General features: G+C 46.7%; 40 non-coding genes and 5 pseudogenes across 40 annotated transcripts; all 45 read right to left on the bottom strand.

Annotated features, from left to right (window-relative positions):
* Window positions 1-236: 236 nt before the first annotated feature.
* Window positions 237-355, bottom strand: LOC149395676 (5S ribosomal RNA). Its single transcript, XR_016299248.1, has one exon. It is a non-coding gene; the product is annotated as a 5S ribosomal RNA (ribosomal RNA).
* Window positions 356-688: 333 nt separating this feature from the next.
* On the bottom strand, window positions 689-807 carry LOC149395675 (5S ribosomal RNA). Its single transcript, XR_016297571.1, has one exon. It is a non-coding gene; the product is annotated as a 5S ribosomal RNA (ribosomal RNA).
* Window positions 808-1,140: 333 nt separating this feature from the next.
* LOC149395674 (5S ribosomal RNA) lies at window positions 1,141-1,259 on the bottom strand. The gene has a single exon (XR_016298539.1). It is a non-coding gene; the product is annotated as a 5S ribosomal RNA (ribosomal RNA).
* Window positions 1,260-1,593: 334 nt separating this feature from the next.
* LOC149395673 (5S ribosomal RNA) lies at window positions 1,594-1,712 on the bottom strand. Its single transcript, XR_016299191.1, has one exon. It is a non-coding gene; the product is annotated as a 5S ribosomal RNA (ribosomal RNA).
* A 334-nt stretch (window positions 1,713-2,046) lies between these two features.
* Window positions 2,047-2,165, bottom strand: LOC149395672 (5S ribosomal RNA). Its single transcript, XR_016299247.1, has one exon. It is a non-coding gene; the product is annotated as a 5S ribosomal RNA (ribosomal RNA).
* Window positions 2,166-2,499: 334 nt separating this feature from the next.
* Window positions 2,500-2,618, bottom strand: LOC149395671 (5S ribosomal RNA). Its single transcript, XR_016299246.1, has one exon. It is a non-coding gene; the product is annotated as a 5S ribosomal RNA (ribosomal RNA).
* A 334-nt stretch (window positions 2,619-2,952) lies between these two features.
* Window positions 2,953-3,071, bottom strand: LOC149395670 (5S ribosomal RNA). Its single transcript, XR_016298126.1, has one exon. It is a non-coding gene; the product is annotated as a 5S ribosomal RNA (ribosomal RNA).
* A 334-nt stretch (window positions 3,072-3,405) lies between these two features.
* LOC149395669 (5S ribosomal RNA) lies at window positions 3,406-3,524 on the bottom strand (annotated as a pseudogene).
* Window positions 3,525-3,857: 333 nt separating this feature from the next.
* Window positions 3,858-3,976, bottom strand: LOC149395668 (5S ribosomal RNA). Its single transcript, XR_016297570.1, has one exon. It is a non-coding gene; the product is annotated as a 5S ribosomal RNA (ribosomal RNA).
* Window positions 3,977-4,309: 333 nt separating this feature from the next.
* On the bottom strand, window positions 4,310-4,428 carry LOC149395667 (5S ribosomal RNA). The gene has a single exon (XR_016298263.1). It is a non-coding gene; the product is annotated as a 5S ribosomal RNA (ribosomal RNA).
* Window positions 4,429-4,763: 335 nt separating this feature from the next.
* LOC149395666 (5S ribosomal RNA) lies at window positions 4,764-4,882 on the bottom strand. Its single transcript, XR_016299190.1, has one exon. It is a non-coding gene; the product is annotated as a 5S ribosomal RNA (ribosomal RNA).
* Window positions 4,883-5,216: 334 nt separating this feature from the next.
* LOC149395665 (5S ribosomal RNA) lies at window positions 5,217-5,335 on the bottom strand. Its single transcript, XR_016299188.1, has one exon. It is a non-coding gene; the product is annotated as a 5S ribosomal RNA (ribosomal RNA).
* Window positions 5,336-5,669: 334 nt separating this feature from the next.
* On the bottom strand, window positions 5,670-5,788 carry LOC149395664 (5S ribosomal RNA). Its single transcript, XR_016299245.1, has one exon. It is a non-coding gene; the product is annotated as a 5S ribosomal RNA (ribosomal RNA).
* Window positions 5,789-6,122: 334 nt separating this feature from the next.
* Window positions 6,123-6,241, bottom strand: LOC149395663 (5S ribosomal RNA). Its single transcript, XR_016298627.1, has one exon. It is a non-coding gene; the product is annotated as a 5S ribosomal RNA (ribosomal RNA).
* A 334-nt stretch (window positions 6,242-6,575) lies between these two features.
* On the bottom strand, window positions 6,576-6,694 carry LOC149395662 (5S ribosomal RNA). The gene has a single exon (XR_016299244.1). It is a non-coding gene; the product is annotated as a 5S ribosomal RNA (ribosomal RNA).
* A 311-nt stretch (window positions 6,695-7,005) lies between these two features.
* On the bottom strand, window positions 7,006-7,124 carry LOC149395661 (5S ribosomal RNA). The gene has a single exon (XR_016298535.1). It is a non-coding gene; the product is annotated as a 5S ribosomal RNA (ribosomal RNA).
* A 334-nt stretch (window positions 7,125-7,458) lies between these two features.
* On the bottom strand, window positions 7,459-7,577 carry LOC149395660 (5S ribosomal RNA). Its single transcript, XR_016298774.1, has one exon. It is a non-coding gene; the product is annotated as a 5S ribosomal RNA (ribosomal RNA).
* Window positions 7,578-7,911: 334 nt separating this feature from the next.
* On the bottom strand, window positions 7,912-8,030 carry LOC149395659 (5S ribosomal RNA; annotated as a pseudogene).
* A 334-nt stretch (window positions 8,031-8,364) lies between these two features.
* On the bottom strand, window positions 8,365-8,483 carry LOC149395658 (5S ribosomal RNA). The gene has a single exon (XR_016298125.1). It is a non-coding gene; the product is annotated as a 5S ribosomal RNA (ribosomal RNA).
* Window positions 8,484-8,817: 334 nt separating this feature from the next.
* Window positions 8,818-8,936, bottom strand: LOC149395657 (5S ribosomal RNA). Its single transcript, XR_016298124.1, has one exon. It is a non-coding gene; the product is annotated as a 5S ribosomal RNA (ribosomal RNA).
* A 334-nt stretch (window positions 8,937-9,270) lies between these two features.
* LOC149395656 (5S ribosomal RNA) lies at window positions 9,271-9,389 on the bottom strand (annotated as a pseudogene).
* Window positions 9,390-9,723: 334 nt separating this feature from the next.
* On the bottom strand, window positions 9,724-9,842 carry LOC149395655 (5S ribosomal RNA). The gene has a single exon (XR_016298123.1). It is a non-coding gene; the product is annotated as a 5S ribosomal RNA (ribosomal RNA).
* A 334-nt stretch (window positions 9,843-10,176) lies between these two features.
* LOC149395654 (5S ribosomal RNA) lies at window positions 10,177-10,295 on the bottom strand. Its single transcript, XR_016298121.1, has one exon. It is a non-coding gene; the product is annotated as a 5S ribosomal RNA (ribosomal RNA).
* Window positions 10,296-10,629: 334 nt separating this feature from the next.
* LOC149395653 (5S ribosomal RNA) lies at window positions 10,630-10,748 on the bottom strand. Its single transcript, XR_016298946.1, has one exon. It is a non-coding gene; the product is annotated as a 5S ribosomal RNA (ribosomal RNA).
* A 333-nt stretch (window positions 10,749-11,081) lies between these two features.
* LOC149395652 (5S ribosomal RNA) lies at window positions 11,082-11,200 on the bottom strand. The gene has a single exon (XR_016298855.1). It is a non-coding gene; the product is annotated as a 5S ribosomal RNA (ribosomal RNA).
* A 333-nt stretch (window positions 11,201-11,533) lies between these two features.
* On the bottom strand, window positions 11,534-11,652 carry LOC149395651 (5S ribosomal RNA). Its single transcript, XR_016297569.1, has one exon. It is a non-coding gene; the product is annotated as a 5S ribosomal RNA (ribosomal RNA).
* A 333-nt stretch (window positions 11,653-11,985) lies between these two features.
* LOC149395650 (5S ribosomal RNA) lies at window positions 11,986-12,104 on the bottom strand. The gene has a single exon (XR_016298501.1). It is a non-coding gene; the product is annotated as a 5S ribosomal RNA (ribosomal RNA).
* A 334-nt stretch (window positions 12,105-12,438) lies between these two features.
* LOC149395649 (5S ribosomal RNA) lies at window positions 12,439-12,557 on the bottom strand (annotated as a pseudogene).
* Window positions 12,558-12,891: 334 nt separating this feature from the next.
* LOC149395648 (5S ribosomal RNA) lies at window positions 12,892-13,010 on the bottom strand. Its single transcript, XR_016299243.1, has one exon. It is a non-coding gene; the product is annotated as a 5S ribosomal RNA (ribosomal RNA).
* A 334-nt stretch (window positions 13,011-13,344) lies between these two features.
* Window positions 13,345-13,463, bottom strand: LOC149395647 (5S ribosomal RNA). The gene has a single exon (XR_016298525.1). It is a non-coding gene; the product is annotated as a 5S ribosomal RNA (ribosomal RNA).
* Window positions 13,464-13,797: 334 nt separating this feature from the next.
* Window positions 13,798-13,916, bottom strand: LOC149395646 (5S ribosomal RNA). Its single transcript, XR_016299616.1, has one exon. It is a non-coding gene; the product is annotated as a 5S ribosomal RNA (ribosomal RNA).
* Window positions 13,917-14,249: 333 nt separating this feature from the next.
* LOC149395645 (5S ribosomal RNA) lies at window positions 14,250-14,368 on the bottom strand. Its single transcript, XR_016297567.1, has one exon. It is a non-coding gene; the product is annotated as a 5S ribosomal RNA (ribosomal RNA).
* Window positions 14,369-14,701: 333 nt separating this feature from the next.
* On the bottom strand, window positions 14,702-14,820 carry LOC149395644 (5S ribosomal RNA). The gene has a single exon (XR_016298217.1). It is a non-coding gene; the product is annotated as a 5S ribosomal RNA (ribosomal RNA).
* A 334-nt stretch (window positions 14,821-15,154) lies between these two features.
* LOC149395643 (5S ribosomal RNA) lies at window positions 15,155-15,273 on the bottom strand. The gene has a single exon (XR_016299605.1). It is a non-coding gene; the product is annotated as a 5S ribosomal RNA (ribosomal RNA).
* Window positions 15,274-15,606: 333 nt separating this feature from the next.
* Window positions 15,607-15,725, bottom strand: LOC149395642 (5S ribosomal RNA). The gene has a single exon (XR_016297566.1). It is a non-coding gene; the product is annotated as a 5S ribosomal RNA (ribosomal RNA).
* A 334-nt stretch (window positions 15,726-16,059) lies between these two features.
* LOC149395641 (5S ribosomal RNA) lies at window positions 16,060-16,178 on the bottom strand. Its single transcript, XR_016299594.1, has one exon. It is a non-coding gene; the product is annotated as a 5S ribosomal RNA (ribosomal RNA).
* A 333-nt stretch (window positions 16,179-16,511) lies between these two features.
* Window positions 16,512-16,630, bottom strand: LOC149395640 (5S ribosomal RNA). The gene has a single exon (XR_016298854.1). It is a non-coding gene; the product is annotated as a 5S ribosomal RNA (ribosomal RNA).
* Window positions 16,631-16,963: 333 nt separating this feature from the next.
* Window positions 16,964-17,082, bottom strand: LOC149395639 (5S ribosomal RNA). The gene has a single exon (XR_016299070.1). It is a non-coding gene; the product is annotated as a 5S ribosomal RNA (ribosomal RNA).
* Window positions 17,083-17,416: 334 nt separating this feature from the next.
* On the bottom strand, window positions 17,417-17,535 carry LOC149395638 (5S ribosomal RNA). The gene has a single exon (XR_016298524.1). It is a non-coding gene; the product is annotated as a 5S ribosomal RNA (ribosomal RNA).
* A 334-nt stretch (window positions 17,536-17,869) lies between these two features.
* Window positions 17,870-17,988, bottom strand: LOC149395637 (5S ribosomal RNA). The gene has a single exon (XR_016297772.1). It is a non-coding gene; the product is annotated as a 5S ribosomal RNA (ribosomal RNA).
* A 333-nt stretch (window positions 17,989-18,321) lies between these two features.
* On the bottom strand, window positions 18,322-18,440 carry LOC149395636 (5S ribosomal RNA). The gene has a single exon (XR_016297565.1). It is a non-coding gene; the product is annotated as a 5S ribosomal RNA (ribosomal RNA).
* A 334-nt stretch (window positions 18,441-18,774) lies between these two features.
* Window positions 18,775-18,893, bottom strand: LOC149395635 (5S ribosomal RNA; annotated as a pseudogene).
* Window positions 18,894-19,227: 334 nt separating this feature from the next.
* LOC149395634 (5S ribosomal RNA) lies at window positions 19,228-19,346 on the bottom strand. Its single transcript, XR_016298523.1, has one exon. It is a non-coding gene; the product is annotated as a 5S ribosomal RNA (ribosomal RNA).
* Window positions 19,347-19,680: 334 nt separating this feature from the next.
* On the bottom strand, window positions 19,681-19,799 carry LOC149395633 (5S ribosomal RNA). The gene has a single exon (XR_016298773.1). It is a non-coding gene; the product is annotated as a 5S ribosomal RNA (ribosomal RNA).
* Window positions 19,800-20,133: 334 nt separating this feature from the next.
* LOC149395632 (5S ribosomal RNA) lies at window positions 20,134-20,252 on the bottom strand. The gene has a single exon (XR_016299198.1). It is a non-coding gene; the product is annotated as a 5S ribosomal RNA (ribosomal RNA).
* Between the last annotated feature and the right edge of the window lie 5 nt (window positions 20,253-20,257).

Genomic DNA, 20,257 nt, shown 5'->3' with positions numbered 1-20,257 from the left:
GAATTCCTAATAACTTTTCGCGATCTTCGCGTTGGGACGGTTTCGGAAGAGTGATCGGCGAAATTCCGACAAGGTGAACGGGGGAAGGGTAAAATCGTAAATTTCGCCCTCGGTCCGGAATTTCGACTTTCACCGGTGAATTGTAAGCGTAAACGGGCATTTGAACAAGACTCGGAGCGATTTTTGGTGAAATTCCATCGTTTCGGCCTCCGAAAAAAATAATTCGCAAAAAAAGAGGGACGCAACACGAGGACATCCCAGGAGGTCACCCATCCTAGTACTACTCTCGCCCAAGCACGCTTAACTTCGGAGTTCTGATGGGATGCGGTGCATTAGTGCTGGTATGATCGCATCCGCAAGCATTAGCGCGCATTATCTATATAAGAATCAACGCCGCGACTCCCAAAAGCCATAACTACGTCTTCGGTGCACCAAAAATCACATAAAATATATGAATTCCTAATAACTTTTCGCGATCTTCGCGTTGGGACGGTTTCGGAAGAGTGATCGGCGAAATTCCGACAAGGTGAACGGGGGAAGGGTAAAATCGTAAATTTCGCCCTCGGTCCGGAATTTCGACTTTCACCGGTGAATTGTAAGCGTAAACGGGCATTTGAACAAGACTCGGAGCGATTTTTGGTGAAATTCCATCGTTTCGGCCTCCGAATAAAATAATTCGCAAAAAAGAGGGATGCAACACGAGGACTTCCCAAGAGGTCACCCATCCTAGTACTACTCTCGCCCAAGCACGCTTAACTTCGGAGTTCTGATGGGATCCGGTGCATTAGTGCTGGTATGATCGCATCCGCAAGCATTAGCGCGCATTATCTATATAAGAATCAGCGCCGCGACTCCCAAAAGCCATAACTACGTCTTCGGTGCACCAAAAATCACATAAAATATATGAATTCCTAATAACTTTTCGCGATCTTCGCGTTGGGACGGTTTCGGAAGAGTGATCGGCGAAATTCCGACAAGGTGAACGGGGGAAGGGTAAAATCGTAAATTTCGCCATCGGTCCGGAATTTCGACTTTCACCGGTGAATTGTAAGCGTAAACGGGCATTTGAACAAGACTCGGAGCGATTTTTGGTGAAATTCCATCGTTTCGACCTCCGAAAAAATAATTCGCAAAAAAAGAGGGATGCAACACGAGGACTTCCCAAGAGGTCACCCATCCTAGTACTACTCTCGCCCAAGCACGCTTAACTTCGGAGTTCTGATGGGATCCTGTGCATTAGTGCTGGTATGATCGCATCCGCAAGCATTAGCGCGCATTATCTATATAAGAATCAGCGCCGCGACTCCCAAAAGCCATAACTACGTCTTCGGTGCACCAAAAATCACATAAAATATATGAATTCCTAATAACTTTTCGCGATCTTCGCCTTGGGACGGTTTCGGAAGAGTGATCGGCGAAATTCCGACAAGGTGAACGGGGGAAGGGTAAAATCGTAAATTTCGCCCTCGGTCCGGAATTTCGACTTTCACCGGTGAATTGTAAGCGTAAACGGGCATTTGAACAAGACTCGGAGCGATTTTTGGTGAAATTCCATCAGTACGGCCTCCGAAAAAAATAATTCGCAAAAAAAGAGGGACGCAACACGTGGACATCCCAGGAGGTCACCCATCCTAGTACTACTCTCGCCCAAGCACGCTTAACTTCGGAGTTCTGATGGGATGCGGTGCATTAGTGCTGGTATGATCGCATCCGCAAGCATTAGCGCGCATTATCTATATAAGAATCAGCGCCGCGACTCCCAAAAGCCATAACTACGTCTTCGGTGCACCAAAAATCACATAAAATATATGAATTCCGAATAACTTTTCGCGATCTTCGCGTTGGGACGGTTTCGGAAGAGTGATCGGCGAAATTCCGACAAGGTGAACGGGGGAAGGGTAAGATCGTAAATTTCGCCCTCGGTCCGGAATTTCGACTTTCACCGGTGAATTGTAAGCGTAAACGGGCATTTGAACAAGACTCGGAGCGATTTTTGGTGAAATTCCATCGTTACGGCCTCCGAAAAAAATAATTCGCAAAAAAAGAGGGACGCAACACGAGGACATCCCAGGAGGTCACCCATCCTAGTACTACTCTCGCCCAAGCACGCTTAACTTCGGAGTTCTGATGGGATGCGGTGCATTAGTGCTGGTATGATCGCATCCGCAAGCATTAGCGCGCATTATCTATATAAGAATCAACGCCGCGACTCCCAAAAGCCATAACTACGTCTTCGGTGCACCAAAAATCACATAAAATATATGAATTCCTAATAACTTTTCGCGATCTTCGCGTTGGGACGGTTTCGGAAGAGTGATCGGCGAAATTCCGACAAGGTGAACGGGGGAAGGGTAAAATCGTAAATTTCGCCCTCGGTCCGGAATTTCGACTTTCACCGGTGAATTGTATGCGTAAACGAGCATTTGAACAAGGCTCGGATCGATTTTTGGTGAAATTCCATCGTTTCGGCCTCCGAAAAAAATAATTCGCAAAAAAAGAGGGACGCAACACGAGGACATCCCAGGAGGTCACCCATCCTAGTACTACTCTCGCCCAAGCACGCTTAACTTCGGAGTTCTGATGGGATGCGGTGCATTAGTGCTGGTATGATCGCATCCGCAAGCATTAGCGCGCATTATCTATATAAGAATCAACGCCGCGACTCCCAAAAGCCATAACTACGTCTTCGGTGCACCAAAAATCACATAAAATATATGAATTCCTAATAACTTTTCGCGATCTTCGCGTTGGGACGGTTTTGAAAGAGTGATCGGTGAAATTCCGACAAGGTGAACGGGGGAAGGGTAAAATCGTAAATTTCGCCCTCGGTCCGGAATTTCGACTTTCACCGGTGAATTGTATGCGTAAACGAGCATTTGAACAAGGCTCGGATCGATTTTTGGTGAAATTCCATCGTTTCGGCCTCCGAAAAAAATAATTCGCCAAAAAAGAGGGATGCAACACGAGGACTTCCCAGGAGGTCACCCATCCTAGTACTACTCTCGCCCAAGCACGCTTAACTTCGGAGTTCTGATGGGATCCGATGCATTAGTGCTGGTATGATCGCATCCGCAAGCATTAGCGCGCATTATCTATATAAGAATCAACGCCGCGACTCCCAAAAGCCATAACTACGTCTTCGGTGCACCAAAAATCACATAAAATATATGAATTCCTAATAACTTTTCGCGATCTTCGCGTTGGGACGGTTTCGGAAGAGTAATCGGCGAAATTCCGCCAAGGTGAACGGGGGAAGGGTAAAATCGTAAATTTCGCCCTCGGTCCGGAATTTCGACTTTCACCGGTGAATTGTAAGCGTAAACGGGCATTTGAACAAGACTCGGAGCGATTTTTGGTGAAATTCCATCGTTTCGGCCTCCGAAAAAAATAATTCGCAAAAAAAGACGGATGCAACACGAGGACTTCCCAGGACGTCACCCATCCTAGTACTACTCTCGCCCAAGCACGCTTAACTTCGGAGTTCTGATGGGATGCGGTGCATTAGTGCTGGTATGATCGCATCCGCAAGCATTAGCGCGCATTATCTATATAAGAATCAGCGCCGCGACTCCCAAAAGCCATAACTACGTCTTCGGTGCACCAAAAATCACATAAAATATATGAATTCCTAATAACTTTTCGCGATCTTCGCGTTGGGACGGTTTCGGAAGAGTGATCGGCGAAATTCCGACAAGGTGAACGGGGGAAGGGTAAAATCGTAAATTTCGGCCTCGGTCCGGAATTTCGACTTTCACCGGTGAATTGTAAGCGTAAACGGGCATTTGAACAAGACTCGGATCGATTTTTGGTGAAATTCAATCGTTTCGGCCTCCGAATAAAATAATTCGCAAAAAAGAGGGATGCAACACGAGGACTTCCCAAGAGGTCACCCATCCTAGTACTACTCTCGCCCAAGCACGCTTAACTTCGGAGTTCTGATGGGATCCGGTGCATTAGTGCTGGTATGATCGCATCCGCAAGCATTAGCGCGCATTATCTATATAAGAATCAGCGCCGCGACTCCCAAAAGCCATAACTACGTCTTCGGTGCACCAAAAATCACATAAAATATATGAATTCCTAATAACTTTTCGCGATCTTCGCGTTGGGACGGTTTCGGAAGAGTGATCGGCGAAATTACGCCAAGGTGAACGGGGGAAGGGTAAAATCGTAAATTTCGCCCTCGGTCCGGAATTTCGACTTTCACCGGTGAATTGTAAGCGTAAACGGGCATTTGAACAAGACTCGGAGCGATTTTTGGTGAAATTCCATCGTTTCGACCTCCGAAAAAATAATTCGCAAAAAAAGAGCGATGCAACACGAGGACTTCCCAAGAGGTCACCCATCCTAGTACTACTCTCGCCCAAGCACGCTTAACTTCGGAGTTCTGATGGGATCCGGTGCATTAGTGCTGGTATGATCGCATCCGCAAGCATTAGCGCGCATTATCTATATAAGAATCAGCGCCGCGACTCCCAAAAGCCATAACTACGTCTTCGGTGCACCAAAAATCACATAAAATATATGAATTCCTAATAACTTTTCGCGATCTTCGCGTTGGGACGGTTTCGGAAGAGTGATCGGCGAAATTCCGACAAGGTGAACGGGGGAAGGGTAAAATCGTAAATTTCGCCCTCGGTCCGGAATTTCGACTTTCACCGGTGAATTGTAAGCGTAAACGGGCATTTGAACAAGACTCGGAGCGATTTTTGGTGAAATTCCATCGTTACGGCCTCCGAAAAAAAATAATTCGCAAAAAAAGAGGGACGCAACACGTGGACATCCCAGGAGGTCACCCATCCTAGTACTACTCTCGCCCAAGCACGCTTAACTTCGGAGTTCTGATGGGATGCGGTGCATTAGTGCTGGTATGATCGCATCCGCAAGCATTAGCGCGCATTATCTATATAAGAATCAACGCCGCGACTCCCAAAAGCCATAACTACGTCTTCGGTGCACCAAAAATCACATAAAATATATGAATTCCTAATAACTTTTCGCGATCTTCGCGTTGGGACGGTTTCGGAAGAGTGATCGGCGAAATTCCGACAAGGTGAACGGGGGAAGGGTAAAATCGTAAATTTCGCCCTCGGTCCGGAATTTCGACTTTCACCGGTGAATTGTAAGCGTAAACGGGCATTTGAACAAGACTCGGAGCGATTTTTGGTGAAATTCCATCGTTACGGCCTCCGAAAAAAATAATTCGCAAAAAAAGAGGGACGCAACACGTGGACATCCCAGGAGGTCACCCATCCTAGTACTACTCTCGCCCAAGCACGCTTAACTTCGGAGTTCTGATGGGATGCGGTGCATTAGTGCTGGTATGATCGCATCCGCAAGCATTAGCGCGCATTATCTATATAAGAATCAACGCCGCGACTCCCAAAAGCCATAACTACGTCTTCGGTGCACCAAAAATCACATAAAATATATGAATTCCTAATAACTTTTCGCGATCTTCGCGTTGGGACGGTTTCGGAAGAGTGATCGGCGAAATTCCGACAAGGTGAACGGGGGAAGGGTAAAATCGTAAATTTCGCCCTCGGTCCGGAATTTCGACTTTCACCGGTGAATTGTAAGCGTAAACGGGCATTTGAACAAGACTCGGAGCGATTTTTGGTGAAATTCCATCGTTACGGCCTCCGAAAAAAATAATTCGCAAAAAAAGAGGGACGCAACACGAGGACATCCCAGGAGGTCACCCATCCTAGTACTACTCTCGCCCAAGCACGCTTAACTTCGGAGTTCTGATGGGATGCGGTGCATTAGTGCTGGTATGATCGCATCCGCAAGCATTAGCGCGCATTATCTATATAAGAATCAGCGCCGCGACTCCCAAAAGCCATAACTACGTCTTCGGTGCACCAAAAATCACATAAAATATATGAATTCCTAATAACTTTTCGCGATCTTCGCGTTGGGACGGTTTCGGAAGAGTGATCGGCGAAATTCCGACAAGGTGAACGGGGGAAGGGTAAAATCGTAAATTTCGCCCTCGGTCCGGAATTTCGACTTTCACCGGTGAATTGTATGCGTAAACGAGCATTTGAACAAGGCTCGGATCGATTTTTGGTGAAATTCCATCGTTTCGGCCTCCGAAAAAAATAATTCGCAAAAAAAGACGGATGCAACACGAGGACTTCCCAGGAGGTCACCCATCCTAGTACTACTCACGCCCAAGCACGTTTAACTTCGGAGTTCTGATGGGATCCGATGCATTAGTGCTGGTATGATCGCATCCGCAAGCATTAGCGCGCATTATCTATATAAGAATCAACGCCGCGACTCCCAAAAGCCATAACTACGTCTTCGGTGCACCAAAAATCACATAAAATATATGAATTCCTAATAACTTTTCGCGATCTTCGCGTTGGGACGGTTTCGGAAGAGTGATCGGCGAAATTCCGACAAGGTGAACGGGGGAAGGGTAAAATCGTAAATTTCGCCCTCGGTCCGGAATTTCGACTTTCACCGGTGAATTGTATGCGTAAACGGGCATTTGAACAAGACTCGGAGCGATTTTTGGTGAAATTCCATCGTTACGGCCTCCGAAAAAAATAATTCGCAAAAAAAGAGGGACGCAACACGAGGACATCCCAGGAGGTCACCCATCCTAGTACTACTCTCGCCCAAGCACGCTTAACTTCGGAGTTCTGATGGGATGCGGTGCATTAGTGCTGGTATGATCGCATCCGCAAGCATTAGCGCGCATTATCTATATAAGAATCAACGCCGCGACTCCCAAAAGCCATAACTACGTCTTCGGTGCACCAAAAATTACATAAAATATATGAATTCCTAATAACTTTTCGCGATCTTCGCGTTGGGACGGTTTCGGAAGAGTGATCGGGGGAAGGGTAAAATCGTAAATTTCGCCCTCGGTCCGGAATTTCGACTTTCACCGGTGAATTGTATGCGTAAACGAGCATTTGAACAAGGCTCGGATCGATTTTTGGTGAAATTCCATCGTTTCGGCCTCCGAAAAAAATAATTCGCAAAAAAAGACGGATGCAACACGAGGACTTCCCAGGAGGTCACCCATCCTAGTACTACTCACGCCCAAGCACGCTTAACTTCGGAGTTCTGATGGGATCCGATGCATTAGTGCTGGTATGATCGCATCCGCAAGCATTAGCGCGCATTATCTATATAAGAATCAACGCCGCGACTCCCAAAAGCCATAACTACGTCTTCGGTGCACCAAAAATCACATAAAATATATGAATTCCTAATAACTTTTCGCGATCTTCGCGTTGGGACGGTTTCGGAAGAGTGATCGGCGAAATTCCGCCAAGGTGAACGGGGGAAGGGTAAAATCGTAAATTTCACCCTCGGTCCGGAATTTCGACTTTCACCGGTGAATTGTAAGCGTAAACGGGCATTTGAACAAGACTCGGAGCGATTTTTGGTGAAATTCCATCATTTCGGCCTCCGAAAAAAATAATTCGCAAAAAAAGAGGGATGCAACACGAGGACTTCCCAGGAGGTCACCCATCCTAGTACTACTCTCGCCCAAGCACGCTTAACTTCGGAGTTCTGATGGGATGCGGTGCATTAGTGCTGGTATGATCGCATCCGCAAGCATTAGCGCGCATTATCTATATAAGAATCAGCGCCGCGACTCCCAAAAGCCATAACTACGTTTTCGGTGCACCAAAAATCACATAAAATATATGAATTCCTAATAACTTTTCGCGATCTTCGCGTTGGGACGGTTTCGGAAGAGTGATCGGCGAAATTCCGACAAGGTGAACGGGGGAAGGGTAAAATCGTAAATTTCGCCCTCGGTCCGGAATTTCGACTTTCACCGGTGAATTGTAAGCGTAAACGGGCATTTGAACAAGACTCGGAGCGATTTTTGGTGAAATTCCATCGTTTCGGCCTCCGAAAAAAATAATTCGCAAAAAAAGAGGGATGCAACACGAGGACATCCCAGGAGGTCACCCATCCTAGTACTACTCTCGCCCAAGCACGCTTAACTTCGGAGTTCTGATGGGATGCGGTGCATTATTGCTGGTACGATCGCATCCGCAAGCATTAGCGCGCATTATCCATATAAGAATCAACGCCGCGACTCCCAAAAGCCATAACTACGTCTTCGGTGCACCAAAAATCACATAAAATATATGAATTCCTAATAACTTTTCGCGATCTTCGCGTTGGGACGGTTTCGAAAGAGTGATCGGCGAAATTCCGACAAGGTGAACGGGGGAAGGGTAAAATCGTAAATTTCGCCCTCGGTCCGGAATTTCGACTTTCACCGGTGAATTGTATGCGTAAACGAGCATTTGAACAAGGCTCGGATCGATTTTTGGTGAAATTCCATCGTTTCGGCCTCCGAAAAAAATAATTCGCAAAAAAAGAGGGATGCAACACGAGGACTTCCCAGGAGGTCACCCATCCTAGTACTACTCTCGCCCAAGCACGCTTAACTTCGGAGTTCTGATGGGATCCGATGCATTAGTGCTGGTATGATCGCATCCGCAAGCATTAGCGCGCATTATCTATATAAGAATCAACGCCGCGACTCCCAAAAGCCATAACTACGTCTTCGGTGCACCAAAAATCACATAAAATATATGAATTCCTAATAACTTTTCGCGATCTTCGCGTTGGGACGGTTTCGGAAGAGTGATCGGCGAAATTCCGCCAAGGTGAACCGGGGAAGGGTAAAATCGTAAATTTCGCCCTCGGTACGGAATTTCGACTTTCACCGGTGAATTGTATGCGTAAACGAGCATTTGAACAAGGCTCGGATCGATTTTTGGTGAAATTCCATCGTTTCGGCCTCCGAAAAAAATAATTCGCAAAAAAAGAGGGATGCAACACGAGGACTTCCCAGGAGGTCACCCATCCTAGTACTACTCTCGCCCAAGCACGCTTAACTTCGGAGTTCTGATGGGATCCGATGCATTAGTGCTGGTATGATCGCATCCGCAAGCATTAGCGCGCATTATCTATATAAGAATCAACGCCGCGACTCCCAAAAGCCATAACTACGTCTTCGGTGCACCAAAAATCACATAAAATATATGAATTCCTAATAATGTTTCGCGATCTTCGCGTTGGGACGGTTTCGGAAGAGTGATCGGCGAAATTCCGCCAAGGTGAACGGGGGAAGGGTAAAATCGTAAATTTCGCCCTCGGTCCGGAATTTCGACTTTCACCGGTGAATTGTAAGCGTAAACGGGCATTTGAACAAGACTCGGAGCGATTTTTGGTGAAATTCCATCGTTTCGGCCTCCGAAAAAAATAATTCGCAAAAAAAGACGGATGCAACACGAGGACTTCCCAGGAGGTCACCCATCCTAGTACTACTCTCGCCCAAGCACGCTTAACTTCGGAGTTCTGATGGGATGCGGTGCATTATTGCTGGTACGATCGCATCCGCAAGCATTAGCGCGCATTATCCATATAAGAATCAACGCCGCGACTCCCAAAAGCCATAACTACGTCTTCGGTGCACCAAAAATCACATAAAATATATGAATTCCTAATAACTTTTCGCGATCTTCGCGTTGGGACGGTTTCGAAAGAGTGATCGGCGAAATTCCGACAAGGTGAACGGGGGAAGGGTAAAATCGTAAATTTCGCCCTCGGTCCGGAATTTCGACTTTCACCGGTGAATTGTATGCGTAAACGAGCATTTGAACAAGGCTCGGATCGATTTTTGGTGAAATTCCATCGTTTCGGCCTCCGAAAAAAATAATTCGCAAAAAAAGAGGGATGCAACACGAGGACTTCCCAGGAGGTCACCCATCCTAGTACTACTCTCGCCCAAGCACGCTTAACTTCGGAGTTCTGATGGGATCCGATGCATTAGTGCTGGTATGATCGCATCCGCAAGCATTAGCGCGCATTATCTATATAAGAATCAACGCCGCGACTCCCAAAAGCCATAACTACGTCTTCGGTGCACCAAAAATCACATAAAATATATGAATTCCTAATAACTTTTCGCGATCTTCGCGTTGGGACGGTTTCGGAAGAGTGATCGGCGAAATTCCGCCAAGGTGAACCGGGGAAGGGTAAAATCGTAAATTTCGCCCTCGGTACGGAATTTCGACTTTCACCGGTGAATTGTATGCGTAAACGAGCATTTGAACAAGGCTCGGATCGATTTTTGGTGAAATTCCATCGTTTCGGCCTCCGAAAAAAATAATTCGCAAAAAAAGAGGGATGCAACACGAGGACTTCCCAGGAGGTCACCCATCCTAGTACTACTCTCGCCCAAGCACGCTTAACTTCGGAGTTCTGATGGGATCCGATGCATTAGTGCTGGTATGATCGCATCCGCAAGCATTAGCGCGCATTATCTATATAAGAATCAACGCCGCGACTCCCAAAAGCCATAACTACGTCTTCGGTGCACCAAAAATCACATAAAATATATGAATTCCTAATAATGTTTCGCGATCTTCGCGTTGGGACGGTTTCGGAAGAGTGATCGGCGAAATTCCGCCAAGGTGAACGGGGGAAGGGTAAAATCGTAAATTTCGCCCTCGGTCCGGAATTTCGACTTTCACCGGTGAATTGTAAGCGTAAACGGGCATTTGAACAAGACTCGGAGCGATTTTTGGTGAAATTCCATCGTTTCGGCCTCCGAAAAAAATAATTCGCAAAAAAAGACGGATGCAACACGAGGACTTCCCAGGAGGTCACCCATCCTAGTACTACTCTCGCCCAAGCACGCTTAACTTCGGAGTTCTGATGGGATGCGGTGCATTAGTGCTGGTATGATCGCATCCGCAAGCATTAGCGCGCATTATCTATATAAGAATCAGCGCCGCGACTCCCAAAAGCCATAACTACGTCTTCGGTGCACCAAAAATCACATAAAATATATGAATTCCTAATAACTTTTCGCGATCTTCGCGTTGGGACGGTTTCGGAAGAGTGATCGGCGAAATTCCGACAAGGTGAACGGGGGAAGGGTAAAATCGTAAATTTCGCCCTCGGTCCGGAATTTCGACTTTCACCGGTGAATTGTGAGCGTAAACGGGCATTTGAACAAGACTCGGAGCGATTTTTGGTGAAATTCCATCGTTTCGGCCTCCGAAAAAAATAATTCGCAAAAAAGAGGGATGCAACACGAGGACTTCCCAAGAGGTCACCCATCCTAGTACTACTCTCGCCCAAGCACGCTTAACTTCGGAGTTCTGATGGGATGCGGTGCATTAGTGCTGGTATGATCGCATCCGCAAGCATTAGCGCGCATTATCTATATAAGAATCAGCGCCGCGACTCCCAAAAGCCATAACTACGTCTTCGGTGCACCAAAAATCACATAAAATATATGAATTCCTAATAACTTTTCGCGATCTTCGCGTTGGGACGGTTTCGGAAGAGTGATCGGCGAAATTCCGACAAGGTGAACGGGGGAAGGGTAAAATCGTAAATTTCGCCCTCGGTCCGGAATTTCGACTTTCACCGGTGAATTGTAAGCGTAAACGGGCATTTGAACAAGACTCGGAGCGATTTTTGGTAAAATTCCATCGTTTCGGCCTCCGAAAAAAATAATTCGCAAAAAAGAGGGATGCAACACGAGGACTTCCCAAGAGGTCACCCATCCTAGTACTACTCTCGCCCAAGCACGCTTAACTTCGGAGTTCTGATGGGATCCGGTGCATTAGTGCTGGTATGATCGCATCCGCAAGCATTAGCGCGCATTATCTATATAAGAATCAGCGCCGCGACTCCCAAAAGCTATAACTACGTCTTCGGTGCACCAAAAATCACATAAAATATATGAATTCCTAATAACTTTTCGCGATCTTCGCGTTGGGACGGTTTCGGAAGAGTGATCGGCGAAATTCCGACAAGGTGAACGGGGGAAGGGTAAAATCGTAAATTTCGCCCTCGGTCCGGAATTTCGACTTTCACCGGTGAATTGTAAGCGTAAACGGGCATTTGAACAAGACTCGGAGCGATTTTTGGTGAAATTCCATCGTTTCGACCTCCGAAAAAATAATTCGCAAAAAAAGAGAGATGCAACACGAGGACTTCCCAAGAGGTCACCCATCCTAGTACTACTCTCGCCCAAGCACGCTTAACTTCGGAGTTCTGATGGGATCCGGTGCATATGTGCTGGTATGATCGCATCCGCAAGCATTAGCGCGCATTATCTATATAAGAATCAGCGCCGCGACTCCCAAAAGCCATAACTACGTCTTCGGTGCACCAAAAATCACATAAAATATATGAATTCCTAATAACTTTTCGCGATCTTCGCGTTGAGACGGTTTCGGAAGAGTGATCGGCGAAATTCAGACAAGGTGAACGGGGGAAGGGTAAAATCGTAAATTTCGCCCTCGGTCCGGAATTTCGACTTTCACCGGTGAATTGTAAGCGTAAACGGGCATTTGAACAAGACTCGGAGCGATTTTTGGTGAAATTCCATCGTTACGGCCTCCGAAAAAAATAATTCGCAAAAAAAGAGGGACGCAACACGAGGACATCCCAGGAGGTCACCCATCCTAGTACTACTCTCGCCCAAGCACGCTTAACTTCGGAGTTCTGATGGGTTGCGGTGCATTAGTGCTGGTATGATCGCATCCGCAAGCATTAGCGCGCATTATCTATATAAGAATCAACGCCGCGACTCCCAAAAGCCATAACTACGTCTTCGGTGCACCAAAAATCACATAAAATATATGAATTCCTAATAACTTTTCGCGATCTTCGCGTTGGGACGGTTTCGGAAGAGTGATCGGCGAAATTCCGACAAGGTGAACGGGGGAAGGGTAAAATCGTAAATTTCGCCCTCGGTCCGGAATTTCGACTTTCACCGGTGAATTGTAAGCGTAAACGGGCATTTGAACAAGACTCGGAGCGATTTTTGGTGAAATTCCATCGTTACGGCCTCCGAAAAAAATAATTCGCAAAAAAAGAGGGACGCAACACGAGGACATCCCAGGAGGTCACCCATCCTAGTACTACTCTCGCCCAAGCACGCTTAACTTCGGAGTTCTGATGGGATGCGGTGCATTAGTGCTGGTATGATCGCATCCGCAAGCATTAGCGCGCATTATCTATATAAGAATCAGCGCCGCGACTCCCAAAAGCCATAACTACGTCTTCGGTGCACCAAAAATCACATAAAATATATGAATTCCTAATAACTTTTCGCGATCTTCGCGTTGGGACGGTTTCGGAAGAGTGATCGGCGAAATTCCGACAAGGTGAACGGGGGAAGGGTAAAATCGTAAATTTCGCCCTCGGTCCGGAATTTCGACTTTCACCGGTGAATTGTATGCGTAAACGAGCATTTGAACAAGGCTCGGATCGATTTTTGGTGAAATTCCATCGTTTCGGCCTCCGAAAAAAATAATTCGCAAAAAAAGACGGATGCAACACGAGGACTTCCCAGGAGGTCACCCATCCTAGTACTACTCTCGCCCAAGCACGCTTAACTTCGGAGTTCTGATGGGATCCGATGCATTAGTGCTGGTATGATCGCATCCGCAAGCATTAGCGCGCATTATCTATATAAGAATCAACGCCGCGACTCCCAAAAGCCATAACTACGTCTTCGGTGCACCAAAAATCACATAAAATATATGAATTCCTAATAACTTTTCGCGATCTTCGCGTTGGGACGGTTTCGGAAGAGTGATCGGCGAAATTCCGCCAAGGTGAACGGGGGAAGGGTAAAATCGTAAATTTCGCCCTCGGTCCGGAATTTCGACTTTCACCGGTGAATTGTAAGCGTAAACGGGCATTTGAACAAGACTCGGAGCGATTTTTGGTGAAATTCCATCGTTTCGGCCTCCGAAAAAAATAATTCGCAAAAAAAGAGGGATGCAACACGAGGACTTCCCAGGAGGTCACCCATCCTAGTACTACTCTCGCCCAAGCACGCTTAACTTCGGAGTTCTGATGGGATCCGGTGCATTAGTGCTGGTATGATCGCATCCGCAAGCATTAGCGCGCATTATCTATATAAGAATCAGCGCCGCGACTCCCAAAAGCCATAACTACGTCTTCGGTGCACCAAAAATCACATAAAATATATGAATTCCTAATAACTTTTCGCGATCTTCGCGTTGGGACGGTTTCGGAAGAGTGATCGGCGAAATTCCGACAAGGTGAACGGGGGAAGGGTAAAATCGTAAATTTCGCCCTCGGTCCGGAATTTCGACTTTCACCGGTGAATTGTAAGCGTAAACGGGCATTTGAACAAGACTCGGAGCGATTTTTGGTGAAATTCCATCGTTTCGACCTCCGAAAAAAATAATTCGCAAAAAAGAGGGATGCAACACGAGGACTTCCCAAGAGGTCACCCATCCTAGTACTACTCTCGCCCAAGCACGCTTAACTTCGGAGTTCTGATGGGATCCGGTGCATTAGTGCTGGTATGATCGCATCCGCAAGCATTAGCGCGCATTATCTATATCAGAATCAGCGCCGCGACTCCCAAAAGCCATAACTACGTCTTCGGTGCACCAAAAATCACATAAAATATATGAATTCCTAATAACTTTTCGCGATCTTCGCGTTGGGACGGTTTCGGAAGAGTGATCGGCGAAATTCCGACAAGGTGAACGGGGGAAGGGTAAAATCGTAAATTTCGCCCTCGGTCCGGAATTTCGACTTTCACCGGTGAATTGTAAGCGTAAACGGGCATTTGAACAAGACTCGGAGCGATTTTTGGTGAAATTCCATCGTTTCGACCTCCGAAAAAATAATTCGCAAAAAAAGAGTGATGCAACACGAGGACTTCCCAAGAGGTCACCCATCCTAGTACTACTCTCGCCCAAGCACGCTTAACTTCGGAGTTCTGATGGGATCCGGTGCATTAGTGCTGGTATGATCGCATCCGCAAGCATTAGCGCGCATTATCTATATAAGAATCAGCGCCGCGACTCCCAAAAGCCATAACTACGTCTTCGGTGCACCAAAAATCACATAAAATATATGAATTCCTAATAACTTTTCGCGATCTTCGCCTTGGGACGGTTTCGGAAGAGTGATCGGCGAAATTCCGACAAGGTGAACGGGGGAAGGGTAAAATCGTAAATTTCGCCCTCGGTCCGGAATTTCGACTTTCACCGGTGAATTGTAAGCGTAAACGGGCATTTGAACAAGACTCGGAGCGATTTTTGGTGAAATTCCATCGTTACGGCCTCCGAAAAAAATAATTCGCAAAAAAAGAGGGATGCAACACGAGGACTTCCCAGGAGGTCACCCATCCTAGTACTACTCTCGCCCAAGCACGCTTAACTTCGGAGTTCTGATGGGATCCGGTGCATTAGTGCTGGTATGATCGCATCCGCAAGCATTAGCGCGCATTATCTATATAAGAATCAGCGCCGCGACTCCCAAAAGCCATAACTACGTCTTCGGTGCACCAAAAATCACATAAAATATATGAATTCCTAATAACTTTTCACGATCTTCGCGTTGGGACGGTTTCGGAAGAGTGATCGGCGAAATTACGACAAGGTGAACGGGGGAAGGGTAAAATCGTAAATTTCGCCCTCGATCCGGAATTTCGACTTTCACCGGTGAATTGTAAGCGTAAACGGGCATTTGAACAAGACTCGGAGCGATTTTTGGTGAAATTCCATCGTTTCGACCTCCGAAAAAATAATTCGCAAAAAAAGAGGGATGCAACACGAGGACTTCCCAAGAGGTCACCCATCCTAGTACTACTCTCGCCCAAGCACGCTTAACTTCGGAGTTCTGATGGGATCCGGTGCATTAGTGCTGGTATGATCGCATCCGCAAGCATTAGCGCGCATTATCTATATAAGAATCAGCGCCGCAACTCCCAAAAGCCATAACTACGTCTTCGGTGCACCAAAAATCACATAAAATATATGAATTCCTAATAACTTTTCGCGATCTTCGCGTTGGGACGGTTTCGGAAGAGTGATCGGCGAAATTCCGACAAGGTGAACGGGGGAATGGTAAAATCGTAAATTTCGCCCTCGGTCCGGAATTTCGACTTTCACCGGTGAATTGTAAGCGTAAACGGGCATTTGAACAAGACTCGGAGGGATTTTTGGTGAAATTCCATCGTTACGGCCTCCGAAAAAAATAATTCGCAAAAAAAGAGGGATGCAACACGAGGACTTCCCAGGAGGTCACCCATCCTAGTACTACTCTCGCCCAAGCACGCTTAACTTCGGAGTTCTGATGGGATCCGGTGCATTAGTGCTGGTATGATCGCATCCGCAAGCATTAGCGCGCATTATCTATATAAGAATCAGCGCCGCGACTCCCAAAAGCCATAACTACGTCTTCGGTGCACCAAAAATCACATAAAATATATGAATTCCTAATAACTTTTCACGATCTTCGCGTTGGGACGGTTTCGGAAGAGTGATCGGCGAAATTACGACAAGGTGAACGGGGGAAGGGTAAAATCGTAAATTTCGCCCTCGATCCGGAATTTCGACTTTCACCGGTGAATTGTAAGCGTAAACGGGCATTTGAACAAGACTCGGAGCGATTTTTGGTGAAATTCCATCGTTTCGACCTCCGAAAAAATAATTCGCAAAAAAAGAGGGATGCAACACGAGGACTTCCCAAGAGGTCACCCATCCTAGTACTACTCTCGCCCAAGCACGCTTAACTTCGGAGTTCTGATGGGATGCGGTGCATTAGTGCTGGTATGATCGCATCCGCAAGCATTAGCGCGCATTATCTATATAAGAATCAGCGCCGCGACTCCCAAAAGCCATAACTACGTCTTCGGTGCACCAAAAATCACATAAAATATATGAATTCCTAATAACTTTTCGCGATCTTCGCGTTGGGACGGTTTCGGAAGAGTGATCGGCGAAATTCCGACAAGGTGAACGGGAGAAGGGTAAAATCGTAAATTTCGCCCTCGGTCCGGAATTTCGACTTTCACCGGTGAATTGTAAGCGTAAACGGGCATTTGAACAAGACTCGGAGCGATTTTTGGTGAAATTCCATCGTTTCGACCTCCGAAAAAAATAATTCGCAAAAAAGAGGGATGCAACACGAGGACTTCCCAAGAGGTCACCCATCCTAGTACTACTCTCGCCCAAGCACGCTTAACTTCGGAATTCTGATGGGATGCGGTGCATTAGTGCTGGTATGATCGCATCCGCAAGCATTAGCGCGCATTATCTATATAAGAATCAGCGCCGCGACTCCCAAAAGCCATAACTACGTCTTCGGTGCACCAAAAATCACATAAAATATATGAATTCCTAATAACTTTTCGCGATCTTCGCGTTGGGACGGTTTCGGAAGAGTGATCGGCGAAATTCCGACAAGGTGAACGGGGGAAGGGTAAAATCGTAAATTTCGCCCTCGGTCCGGAATTTCGACTTTCACCGGTGAATTGTATGCGTAAACGAGCATTTGAACAAGGCTCGGATCGATTTTTGGTGAAATTCCATCGTTTCGGCCTCCGAAAAAAATAATTCGCAAAAAAAGACGGATGCAACACGAGGACTTCCCAGGAGGTCACCCATCCTAGTACTACTCTCGCCCAAGCACGCTTAACTTCGGAGTTCTGATGGGATCCGATGCATTAGTGCTGGTATGATCGCATCCGCAAGCATTAGCGCGCATTATCTATATAAGAATCAACGCCGCGACTCCCAAAAGCCATAACTACGTCTTCGGTGCACCAAAAATCACATAAAATATATGAATTCCTAATAACTTTTCGCGATCTTCGCGTTGGGACGGTTTCGGAAGAGTGATCGGCGAAATTCCGCCAAGGTGAACGGGGGAAGGGTAAAATCGTAAATTTCGCCCTCGGTCCGGAATTTCGACTTTCACCGATGAATTGTAAGCGTAAACGGGCATTTGAACAAGACTCGGAGCGATTTTTGGTGAAATTCCATCGTTTCGGCCTCCGAAAAAAATAATTCGCAAAAAAAGAGGGACGCAACACGAGGACTTCCCAGGAGGTCACCCATCCTAGTACTACTCTCGCCCAAGCACGCTTAACTTCGGAGTTCTGATGGGATCCGGTGCATTAGTGCTGGTATGATCGCATCCGCAAGCATTAGCGCGCATTATCTGTATAAGAATCAGCGCCGCGACTCCCAAAAGCCATAACTACGTCTTCGGTGCACCAAAAATCACATAAAATATATGAATTCCTAATAACTTTTCGCGATCTTCGCGTTGGGACGGTTTCGGAAGAGTGATCGGCGAAATTCCGACAAGGTGAACGGGGGAAGGGTAAAATCGTAAATTTCGCCCTCGGTCCGGAATTTCGACTTTCACCGGTGAATTGTAAGCGTAAACGGGCATTTGAACAAGACTCGGAGCGATTTTTGGTGAAATTCCATCGTTTCGACCTCCGAAAAAAATAATTCGCAAAAAAGAGGGATGCAACACGAGGACTTCCCAAGAGGTCACCCATCCTAGTACTACTCTCGCCCAAGCACGCTTAACTTCGGAGTTCTGATGGGATCCGGTGCATTAGTGCTGGTATGATCGCATCCGCAAGCATTAGCGCGCATTATCTATATAAGAATCAGCGCCGCGACTCCCAAAAGCCATAACTACGTCTTCGGTGCACCAAAAATCACATAAAATATATGAATTCCTAATAACTTTTCGCGATCTTCGCGTTGGGACGGTTTCGGAAGAGTGATCGGGGAAATTCCGACAAGGTGAACGGGGGAAGGGTAAAATCGTAAATTTCGCCCTCGGTCCGGAATTTCGACTTTCACCGGTGAATTGTAAGCGTAAACGGGCATTTGAACAAGACTCGGAGCGATTTTTGGTGAAATTCCATCGTTACGGCCTCCGAAAAAAATAATTCGCAAAAAAAGAGGGACGCAACACGAGGACATCCCAGGAGGTCACCCATCCTAGTACTACTCTCGCCCAAGCACGCTTAACTTCGGAATTCTGATGGGATGCGGTGCATTAGTGCTGGTATGATCGCATCCGCAAGCATTAGCGCGCATTATCTATATAAGAATCAGCGCCGCGACTCCCAAAAGCCATAACTACGTCTTCGGTGCACCAAAAATCACATAAAATATATGAATTCCTAATAACTTTTCGCGATCTTCGCGTTGGGACGGTTTCGGAAGAGTGATCGGCGAAATTCCGACAAGGTGAACGGGGGAAGGGTAAAATCGTAAATTTCGCCCTCGGTCCGGAATTTCGACTTTCACCGGTGAATTGTATGCGTAAACGAGCATTTGAACAAGGCTCGGATCGATTTTTGGTGAAATTCCATCGTTTCGGCCTCCGAAAAAAATAATTCGCAAAAAAAGACGGATGCAACACGAGGACTTCCCAGGAGGTCACCCATCCTAGTACTACTCTCGCCCAAGCACGCTTAACTTCGGAGTTCTGATGGGATCCGATGCATTAGTGCTGGTATGATCGCATCCGCAAGCATTAGCGCGCATTATCTATATAAGAATCAACGCCGCGACTCCCAAAAGCCATAACTACGTCTTCGGTGCACCAAAAATCACATAAAATATATGAATTCCTAATAACTTTTCGCGATCTTCGCGTTGGGACGGTTTCGGAAGAGTGATCGGCGAAATTCCGCCAAGGTGAACGGGGGAAGGGTAAAATCGTAAATTTCGCCCTCGGTCCGGAATTTCGACTTTCACCGGTGAATTGTAAGCGTAAACGGGCATTTGAACAAGACTCGGAGCGATTTTTGGTGAAATTCCATCGTTTCGGCCTCCGAAAAAAATAATTCGCAAAAAAAGAGGGATGCAACACGAGGACTTCCCAGGAGGTCACCCATCCTAGTACTACTCTCGCCCAAGCACGCTTAACTTCGGAGTTCTGATGGGATGCGGTGCATTAGTGCTGGTATGATCGCATCCGCAAGCATTAGCGCGCATTATCTATATAAGAATCAACGCCGCGACTCCCAAAAGCCATAACTACGTCTTCGGTGCACCAAAAATCACATAAAATATATGACTTCCTAATAACTTTTCGAGATCTTCGCGTTGGGACGGTTTCGGAAGAGTGATAGGCGAAATTCCGACAAGGTGAACGGGGGAAGGGTAAAATCGTAAATTTCGCCCTCGGTCCGGAATTTCGACTTTCACCGGTGAATTGTAAGCGTAAACGGGCATTTGAACAAGACTCGGAGCGATTTTTGGTGAAATTCCATCGTTTCGGCCTCCGAAAAAAATAATTCGCAAAAAAAGAGGGATTCAACACGAGGACTTCCCAGGAGGTCACCCATCCTAGTACTACTCTCGCCCAAGCACGCTTAACTTCGGAGTTCTGATGGGATGCGGTGCATTAGTGCTGGTATGATCGCATCCGCAAG

The sequence above is a fragment of the Urtica dioica genome, chromosome 5, assembly GCF_054948205.1.
Source record: "Urtica dioica subsp. dioica isolate 48M chromosome 5, U.dioica_male_clone48M_v1_H2, whole genome shotgun sequence".
Lineage (NCBI taxonomy): Eukaryota > Viridiplantae > Streptophyta > Magnoliopsida > Rosales > Urticaceae > Urtica > Urtica dioica.
The sequence above is the reverse complement of the archived record's forward strand: the minus strand, read 5'-3'. Positions and strand labels throughout refer to the sequence as shown.